This window comes from Schistocerca serialis, chromosome 8 (assembly GCF_023864345.2).
Source record: "Schistocerca serialis cubense isolate TAMUIC-IGC-003099 chromosome 8, iqSchSeri2.2, whole genome shotgun sequence".
NCBI lineage: Eukaryota > Metazoa > Arthropoda > Insecta > Orthoptera > Acrididae > Schistocerca > Schistocerca serialis.
The window spans coordinates 166770962-166781617 of record NC_064645.1 but is presented as its reverse complement, the minus strand read 5'-3'; the positions used below and the strand labels follow the sequence as shown (position 1 = coordinate 166781617).

Below are 10656 nucleotides of genomic sequence, written 5' to 3'. Positions count from 1 at the left end.
GTGGTTTCATAGTTAAGAAACTGTTCCTTATTGACACATGAAATTAATCTGCAAACGTTTTAAATGAATCGTGGAATACTTAGAAAACGTAAATGAAATTAGCTAATCAACAATGAAGTATAATTGCTGAAAACATTAATAAAGTAGTTAATTAACATTTAGAGAAGAGACAAAATTTACTAACTGGAGGTAATCAAGCAATCATGGATGCATTATAGATGAAGACAAGATATCTTTAAGGAAATTTTTTTTTTTTTTTTTTGCTCCAACACACATTTAAAATTGAAGCAATTCATTCACGGAGTATCTTAGCACGACTAGCTTTAAAATTAATGTCCTTTTTTATGTTTACATCAAAAGTCATCGTGAAGTTCTGTTCACTGTAATACAAAACAGAGTACTTTCAAGGCTGGAAAGCTTCATCACCCAGTTCTTATGCACCAGTATATTAATGAGCCATTATTTTTAAATGAAAACAACTAAAGCTGGAGGGTTTCAGAAGCCAGTATACATGGGCAATAAAAACCTTGTAACTATTATTTTAACCAACCTTCTAGGAAAACATGCTTCTGTTCGAATATTACCACAGCAATCTTCCTTACTACTGAAAACTTTAGATCTAATACTGCCATTGTTACTAAAAAACAGACATCACACTGTCAGAGACAAAACATCATACTGACATTTCTTTCCGATGTACTACTCTTAAGCTGTTTATTTATTTAGAACGTTAAATGCCTCGTACTGATGTTTTCTTTTCGTTAAATACTGCACTTACCCCATTTAAATATGCTTTTCAAACGTCACATTGATGTTCTTTAGCATTATATACAATAACAAAAATTTAACACACACGTGGAAACGAAACATTTCCTGAACTTGACAAGCAACGGGGGGTGTGACGAGGGTGAGCCAGTACCCACGTGTGGCCATGAGTCAGGCATCAGTAGCGTGACGCTGTAATAGCATGACACCAGACCTTCAAATGGTGTAATAGGAGTGAATACTGTTTTTTCCTCTCCTCGTTTCCATCAAGAGCATACAGGCAGGCACATATTTACACGAAAATGCAAAAAATATCAGTAATTAGTAACATAGTTCACACAGTAAAAATCTAAAATAAATCGCAATAAACCCTATCTACATTCATTACTTGTCAATACGTTCCATAAATATGTTATGTTACTTTTACAGTATGTCATCTTAACTGTGACAATAAACCGTACACTTTTACAGAAAAACTAATGCAAGGTCTGGTTATGTTTGGCTCTGAGAGTACAGGTTGTATTACGAATTATGTAGATGTACACATTGCGAGAGGCCACTGTGGTTAGGATGTACTCAATAAGATTTGCCACTGACATACCGAGCGCCCCTCTCAAGGTGCCCGTCACCCAACACTGTCCAGATGTACGGCAATGAATTCTGAGCAAGAAAATGGTAGAACGGGAGGCCTGAGATGTGAACCGTAGCTGTGTGACCTGATACACGTTAATGAATTGCTAAGTACTGACGAGGGCTATCAACTACTGTGAAGAAACCAGGCCCCTGAGTCACGTACATGTAGTGATTGAGAATTCAAATAATAATGCTCAAAACAGACAGTGAATTAAATAACACATTAGGAGGAAGTAAGTGCAGATATTCTTATCAAAACTTAGTAATCAAGGTTCAGTGTGACGTAAGGGGACAGAAATGATCAAACAGACTAAACCATATCGCTAAGGACGTTTCCAACCATGCTAATTGAAATTTAATAACGAAATTAAAAAGATGTTGATGATTGCTTAGGAAAGGTTAGTGAGCAAGAGCAATGTCATGGTCAAGAGGTCACAGTAAAGCTGAAAGATCAATTAATACGTAAATACCCGGCTACTACGATGTAAAAATTTTTACACCACTTCGCTGTGAAAGTTACGCCATTTGTATGAGACGAGGTGAGGCGAGGTTGCAGATGGTACTGGATTATAGTATGGTGTATCTGCTCTCCAGAATGCTAAAACCGACTGCTGAATATCGAATTTCGATTGCTGAACCTTGACTGCCCTCTCTCAAACGAATTCAGAATCTCTGACGTCTGAAGCTTCAATACTGAGAACTTTTTTCCCCCTCTCCTTCGCAAGGGTGAGGACGCAGATTAAATCAAGGCAAGCTCTGTCCCTTATTCCCCCAATCAGCAATTTTTTAACAACTTTATTCCGGGATCTTCGGCGCCACTTTCTTTTAGACTGCGAGCGCGAACCTACGGTAAATCGCTGCTCTAAAAGGATGCGAGTTCAACTAACCAAATGCCATAATGTCGCAACTTTCTATAAATTTCCTTTAAGAGTGTTTACGATCGCAGTGCCCTTGGCACGATACAAAGGATTGCCTATGAAGGCGTCCCGTGCCTCCCTTGCGGCAGTGAGATGTTACACTACTGGCCATTAAAATTGCTACACCAAGAAGAAATGTAGATGATAAACGGACAAAAATAATTCATTGGACAAAAATAATATACTAGAACTGACATGTGATTACGTTTTCACGCAATTTGGATGCATAGATCCCGAGAAATCGGTACCCAGAACAACCACCTCTGGCCGTAATAACGGCCTTGATACGAGCTTGGATGGCGTGTACAGGTACAGCTCTGCCCATGCAGCTTCAACACGATACCGCAGTTCATCAAAAGTAGTGACTTGCGTATTGTGACGAGCCAGTTTTTCGGCCACCATTGACCAGACGTTTTCAATTGGTGAGGGATATGGAGAATGTGCTGGCCAGGGCAGCAGTCGAACATTTTTTGTATCCAGAAAGGCCCGTACAGGACCTGCAACATGCGGTCGTGCATTATCCTGCTGAAATGTAGGGTTTCGCAGTGATCGAATGAAGGGTAGAGCCACGGGTCGTAACAAATCTGAAATGTAACGTCCACTGATCAAAGCGCCGTCAATGCGAACAAGAGGTGACCGAGACGTGTAACCTGTGATACGCCAGTATGGCTATGCCGAATACACGCTTCCAATGTGCGCTCACCGCGATGTCGCCAAACACGGATGCGACCACCATGCTGCGGTAAACAGAACCTGGATTCATCCGAAATAATGACGTTTTGCCATTCGTGCACCCAGGTTCGTCGTTGAGTACACCATCGCAGGTGCTCCTGTCTGTGATTCAGCGTCAAGGGTAACTGCAACCATGGTCTCCGAGCTGATAGCGATGCTGCTGCAAACGTCGTCGAACTGTTCGTGCAGATAGTTGTTGTCTTGCAATCGTCCCCATCTGCTGACTCAGGGATCGAGACGTGGCTGCACGATGCTTTTCAGCCATGCGGGTAAGATGCCTGTCATCTCGACTGCTAGTGATACGAGGCCGTTGGGATCCAGCACGGCGTTCCGTATTACCCTCCTGAACCCACCGATTCCATGTTCTGCTAACAGTCATTGGATGTCGACCAACGCGAGCAGCAATGTCGGGATACGATAAACCTCAATCGTGATAGGCTACAATCCGACCTTTATCAAAGTCGGAAACATGATGGTACGCATTTCTCCTCCTTACACGAGGCATCACAACAACGTTTCACCAGGAAACGCCGGTCAACTGCTGTTTGTGTATGAGAAATCGATTGGAAACTTTCCTCATGTTAACACGTTGTCGGTGTCACCACCGAGCCAACCTAGTGTGAATGCTCTGAAAACTAATCATTTGCATATCGCAGCATCTTCCTCCTGTCGGTTAAACTTCGCGGCTGTAGCACGTCATCTTCGTGGTGTAGCGATATTAATGGCCAGTAGTGTAGCTTCCCTAAGTGGATAGCATTCCGCCGGTGATCAAGAGGCTTCGGAGATACTCCGTATCCATCTCCGCCACTGCAGTGACAGTCGAGAGTGGTTATGAACTCACAGGCTGCATACGCCATCCTCCGTGAGGGTCAGTAATCTAGTCAAATGATCACGCTGCTATCGGCCACAGAGAATATGCTGAGAGCCCCCTCCAGCTGATTTGCTCCACCCTGCCCTCTTCTCGTGCATTGTGCATCCGGCGACTCCCCTTGTCTGCTGTGGGTAGTGGAAACAAATGGAACACAGTTTCACTCCCCGCTAAATACCAAGAAATGAACTTATCACCCAATTTAAAAATTTAAAGCAAAAATGAAATCCTCAACAACCATCACTCTTCCTCACGAAAGATACTGCTCTGTATTGCACATACATTTGACATCACGGAAGTAGCTACCCCATCATATATAGGAATTGAGCTGGCTGTGTGAAAAAGAATGAAACTCAAGACTGGTTACGGACTGGCGCTTTTAAACGTCTGACTCACAGCTCTGGTAGAACACATAACTCTATAAATCAAATAATTTCTGACCGTATGCTTGCATTAGAGAAAATGGTGCGAAACACCACTGTCCTCACTCGACAATCAGAAGTCCCTTCTTTTTTTATGACACTTACCTATTACCTACAATTATTCCGAAACATACAGTACGACTGTTGTCATGTCTTTCTATCCAAAAATGTGGAACAGTATTTGCGAATCATGTGTGTATAATTACACACATAGATCAACATATCAAAACATCTATCGTCGATACCCTATAGTACTTTATTTGCAGTAAAGTATTTTGCTGTGTGGATTATATTACGTCTAATGAGGTTAGGTAAATATTCTGCCCCTTACTTGCTACTTCGTTTGATGTAAAAATGTGCATGACATTTCTAGTAATTAATACGTTGTACTGACATTCCAAATCTTCTTTGGTCCCACTTGTGGCCTTCATATTGCTGTTGCTGTATCTCGTAGTTACCAACCGTATATTTGCTCCCTACCACATCCCTAATCCCTAAGCTTTGGTGGAAATCACATGGCCTCTTACCTCACTCTCCGTTACTTAACTCGCCGACTTACATATCTCCTGAAAAAAACCTCCACAGCAGCAAAATCTCTGTGTGTGTAGCCAACTTAGCTGTAGCCTTATAAAAATTCCTAGTACACTACAATTCAGTGATTGGCAAAGGCATCCATTACCTATTCCAAGCTGCTACTCCCGGCGGGTGTAAAATCAATGTGCGCAACGGAAAATAGTAAACTCTAAAATGATGATTTTGCCCTGGCTGACTACCCCCTGAAACAGATCTTAGGATCTCTGAATTCTATAAATTACAATTTTAAACATAACTGGATGATGAAGGCAACTATTACTACTAAATGATAAACGTTGTTCCTGATTATATATTTACTGTAGATTAAAAAAAAACCTTTATATTACAAAGTTTACATTTACTAAGTAAAATTACTAATCAACTCCCCAACTCTGCCCATTATTATGACTGCGCGGTCTAATATCAATAACGTGAAATGACTGACATCATCTACGTAACAAGCACTAGAAGACACTACTTTCAAAGATGATCTACGGTGGTGTGCAACTTCAGTGGAAATAAACTAATGTGATCACAGCTGTTTATCTTTGATAGCCCTAATAATCCGAAGCAATTTGAGATATCACCGTATGTACTGCGTCCGAAGAGTCTGCGACGATGGAAGAACTCCAGCCACAAATAAACTCTTACAAACACTAGGACGGCACAAGGGGGTCCTCTGACTAATATACTCTATCTTTTCCTCTGTGTGTTCTACAGACGAGAAAAGCGAAGTCCCAACCACCAGGACGGAGCTCAGATAACGTCAGATAACGTCTCAACTACTGAATTACTGCTCAACTACTAAACGCTGCGTATTCAACGACGACTTCAAACCCGGAGGTGAAGTCCAGAATCGTATAGGTTGGCAACAGTACAGTTCCTAACTGTTCTAACTATAAACTATACTGAGAGCAAAGACAGCAAATCCGTCTGTAGCAACAAAAGCTGATACGGAGCGACCGTAACACACTTACGCTCACAATGGAAGAACACGTCTCTCCAGACCTCGCTTTCCAGCAAGGCTTGACTCCCCACCATGGAAATTCCGAAAACGAATCGTATTACCGAAACTACGGAATATTCTCCCTCTCTACAGATTCTTCCGAACGCCGACCAACCATATAGTAGTCTTTTGTCGTAAAGCTCGGAAAGTTTGCGAGAAACACCTATACTCGTACAATGGTAAGTTTCTGGGTACAAATCCTTGGAAGTAACCCAGCCTGTGTGGTTTCCGAGGTGCCGCTTCTTCGTTCCTCTCACCTGCGTCCAAGATTTTCAGCGTTCGAAAGTATTATCCGGTTACCCTTCCGGCCCCTACTACAGTAGCGGCCGGCCGTCACCATATTGTGCTCCAGAGCTCAGGTTCCACGACGTCTGTCTAGCTACTTCCTGTGTTTCTGAAGGACCAACACCTGTGCGGGCCTTCCACCCAGAGCTTGAGTTTTGCCTGCCATTTCATCTCCACTGGCGTTCCAACCTCTACTAGTATAGGCAATTATTCATTACCCCGTTTTTTTTATAGTAAAGACACTCCGTCACCTTTCATGCAATAAGTGTTAACAATTATTTACAAGACGTACGTGACAATGTCAGTCTCCTTTATAAATTCATGTATACGATGTGCAGCCTACCACATGATACCTTATTGTGTTTGTATGTGTTTGTAGATCACGGCAAAGTATGTGGATGAGTTCTTATAAGGTGCGAAATTATAGCCACCTTACACTATTGACATAAATACAACTCACGTGGGCGAAACGTACAGCGCCTGTTGAATCCTCCCAACAACTTGCTTGCAAAGCTTTGTGTAAATCACCTAACAAAAATTGCTTCCTAGATAAACATTCTGCTCTGATTTTCACACACAATCACGATAACCACTATTTACATAATCAGCGCGAAAGTAAGGAGTTGTATGATCAGTCTTTTCTACACCGAACTGTGCAGCCGCCACTAGCCATGCAGTCACTAGACTGCATTAAGTACTCGACTACTATAGTCTGTCTGAAGTAGGACACATATGGGACGCAGCCGGGCGCTAGCTCTCCGTTCACAAACCAACGACCAGCAGTTCACGGGAACTGGTGCCACATACACCAAGGAAACCATCAAGGGCTCTTCTAATCCATGTCGTGCAGAATCGTGTTCCAGTGGTGGGCCAGCGCACTACTACGCAAGTGGGATTAATGTTCAGGCTCAGTAGAATATTACCTTTGCTATACCAATGCCATGGAAACCTGCCAATATGGGTAATGATTATATTGCTTTTTAACTTAGCTGTGATTTCACACCGGGGTCAAATGCGATAACACAAAATACTGCACGGTCCGTGATTTGAAATGCACTGCGGTCTGTTACAGTCAGCAGTGTTCCTTGCCTTACGACTTCATACCGTCTTTTCCTTCGACAGGCTATAAACGTTCGCTTTGGCAAAAGGAAGTCCGCAGCTCGTGGTCTAGTGGTTAGTGTTGCTGCCTCTGAATCACGAAGTCCTGGGTTCGATTCTCAGCCGGGTTGGAGATTTTCCGGCACGGGGACTGGGTGTTTGTGTTATCCTCATCATTTCATTATCATCCTCATCATTTGTGACAGTGGCTAGATTGGACTGTGAGTAACTGAAAATAAAGGAACGTTAACCTTCACGAAAAGTCTTAACATGAAGGGAAAAAGACGGAATTCGTCATCCCAGATTGAACGTAGAAATCAACCTACGTCATTAAGTTTACTCAGCAACAGTCTTCTCAAAAGAACCGAACAGAAATGAATCATTTATGGAAGTATTTTCAGACACCGAAATTTTTTCCATTGAATGTAAATAAAGTCTTTGCTTCAAGTGTTGTACATAATTCGAGGAAGGTACATTTTACATACCTTTCACAAAATTATGAGTACGAGTTGCTAATGAGTTTTTCTGCTCAGAAACGACTAGTAACACTGAGAGTGCATTCCGTAGTACGAAATGTACTTGCTGGAACGTCAAAAGACACACAAGTGATGTTACAGGGCAAACCATACATATCCGCATTACGTTTTTCGCAGCCACATGATACTACGTTGAGGCGCTAAGTCGGGAAAGACGTCTGCTCTGTCCCTAATTTTGTTGCAGCTGGAGTTGCTGCTCCGCATGCAAATCCACAATAGCTGCGTGCGGACTGTTTTTATCCCATTTGGTCCCAGAGCTTTGCTAATTCTCTGCTACTCTGGGCATTGCTGCTTGTGTGAAACCTCATTACGTTTCCCAACAGCAAGAACGCCACCTAGGAATAATAAGAGTGCAAAATAAAGAAGCAGAGAGGGCGAAGCAGAAATGAAGTTAATAGCCGCCCTCGTTTGTTGCGCAGCAAATGAAAGAGACTGAAGGAAATTTTTGAAGTAGCATCACGTCGCTGCCGAAATTGTGATAAATATTTAACAGTTGTGGCCTCTACGTAGGGTATCTGTCCACAACAGCTAAGGAAAACTGTGTTAAAACAACTTGTTTACACATTTACCGTTTCTCTTCACCCTAGGCTCTCTCAGTTAGGCACATAAAAGAAACAAATACGGCCTCTATTTGCGCATGCGATGTACTGTACCGAATAAAGATTACATAAGAATGTGCTTCACATTTTCGGTCACGAGAGCGTAATGTTGTAACAGTCTGTTCTTATCCCACCAGTACTGCGTCAGGGAGACGTCGTATTTGGTGGGACTGTTCTGAAATCATACTTACATTGATTCATCGGATTCAGAGTGTCTTGGTACAAAGATTGTTTCAATATTTTAGGCGCAACAGGAATGTTATAAATTTCGGTTTACTTCATACTTTACTTCCTAGATGGATCTGTATTAAAATAAAAATGATTCCATGTCATTTGATATTTGCTATTTCAAAAATTTTTATATGTAAGTAAAGAAAATCAACTCAGAGTACAATTTTCTTATTTTACAAGACGTTAAGTTCTATATTCCCGTTCCCGTTGCACGTTACGAGTCTTTTTTACAATATTTATATTTTTAAAAGTCCAAATTTGTCCTAGAACGAGGGAACATTATTTCCTTTACCAAGATTTTCAGTCCATTGTTGTTTCCCGTAAGTTCGAAAATTCCGCTTCGCAGAACTATTCTCTTTGGTTCCGCTGCTGCTTCTGCTCTGTGACGTGACGTTGCTCGCACAGCGTGACTCCATCGTCTAACAATAGCATCTCCCGTCTATCCATTCCCATCCAGTTACATGTAAGAGACAAACAATAATTTTAGAATAACGTTGTAACATATACATTCGTAACTCAGTCCCATTACGGTACAAAATACGCTGGAACAAAGCCAAAAATACGTTGAAATGATAATTAAATCAAGACCTTAAGCTGTCGACAGGCGTTGATATATAGATCAACGGGGACAGTTGAAAATGTGTGCCCTGACTGGGACTCGAACCCGGGATCTCCTCCTTACGTGGCAGACACTCTATCCATCTTTTTTTCTTCTTTTTTCATTTTATTCGGTATTGTTCGTTGCGTTTGGTGTGGGCGGACGTTAAGAGACATCCGTTCAAGTTGATTGTTGATTCCTTTACTCAGATTTATATATATATATATATATATATATATATATATATATATATATATATATTTTTTTTTACAGAGGGCGAGCAGCCTTCTGACCGAACACGCTGAGCTACCGTGCTGGCTCCATCTGAGCCACCGAGGGCACAGAGGATAGAGTGACTGCAGGGATTTATCCCTTGCATGCTCCCCGTGAGACCCACAATTCCCAGCTTGATGTCCACGCACTACATTCGTAGTGCCCCTGCCCATTACACTCATTACTCGCGGCAGACAATCCTACCGAGTCCCAGAAGAGTTGGGGCAAATCATACATATCCGCATCCAGCGTAGAAGAAGGTCAATGGCCGGTTAGCCTTAAATGTATGAAGATGGTATCTGTTCTTTCGGACACCTCCGAAAGAACAAAAATGGTTCAAATGGCTCTGAGCACTATGGGACTTAACATCTATGGTTATCAGTCCCCTAGAACTTAGAACTACTTAAACCTAACTAACCTAAGGACATCACACAACACCCAGTCATCACGAGGCAGAGAAAATCCCTGACCCCACCAGGAATCGAACCCGGGAACCCGGGCGCGGGAAGCGAGAACGCTACCGAAAGAACAGATACCATCTTCAAATAAAAATACGTTGGGTCGAGTTATGTCAGGTCAGAGTATGCCTTGATACTAGGATAGAGACCGATTGCTTCCACAATTCGTAGGAGGAGGAGATTAGTGTTTAACGTCCCGTCGACAACGAGGTCATTAGAGAGGGAGCGCAAGCTCGGGTTAGGGAAGGACGGAGAAGGAAATCGGCCGTGCCCTTTCAAAGGAACCATCCCAGCATTTGCCTGAAAGGATTTAGGGAAATCACGGAAAACCTAAATCAGGATGGCCGGAGACGGGATTGAACCGTCGTCCTCCCGAATGCGAGTCCAGTGTGCTAACCACTGCACCACCTCGCTCGGTACAATTCGTAGGTAGACAACTTTTTTTTTTTTTTTTTCTGAAGAACTTTTGGTCTTCCGAGTTTTAACTGATGATACTATTGTTTTGATTGTCTCCATGACCCCTCATTGAAATATACGTTTGTTACTGGTAGGGAACCAATTTGGTTTATGGTTCATTGCTCATGTGTTATGTGATTGTACTGTATCTCATTCTGTAGGAATTCTTAGGAATGCTAGTAGGTTCTTATACGGCAGATTTCAGA

At 42.2% G+C, this 10656-nt stretch overlaps 1 non-coding gene across 1 annotated transcript; it reads right to left on the bottom strand.

Annotated features, from left to right (window-relative positions):
- Positions 1 to 10335: 10335 nt before the first annotated feature.
- Positions 10336 to 10408, bottom strand: Trnaa-cgc (transfer RNA alanine (anticodon CGC)). The gene has a single exon. It is a non-coding gene; the product is annotated as a tRNA-Ala (tRNA).
- Between the last annotated feature and the right edge of the window lie 248 nt (positions 10409 to 10656).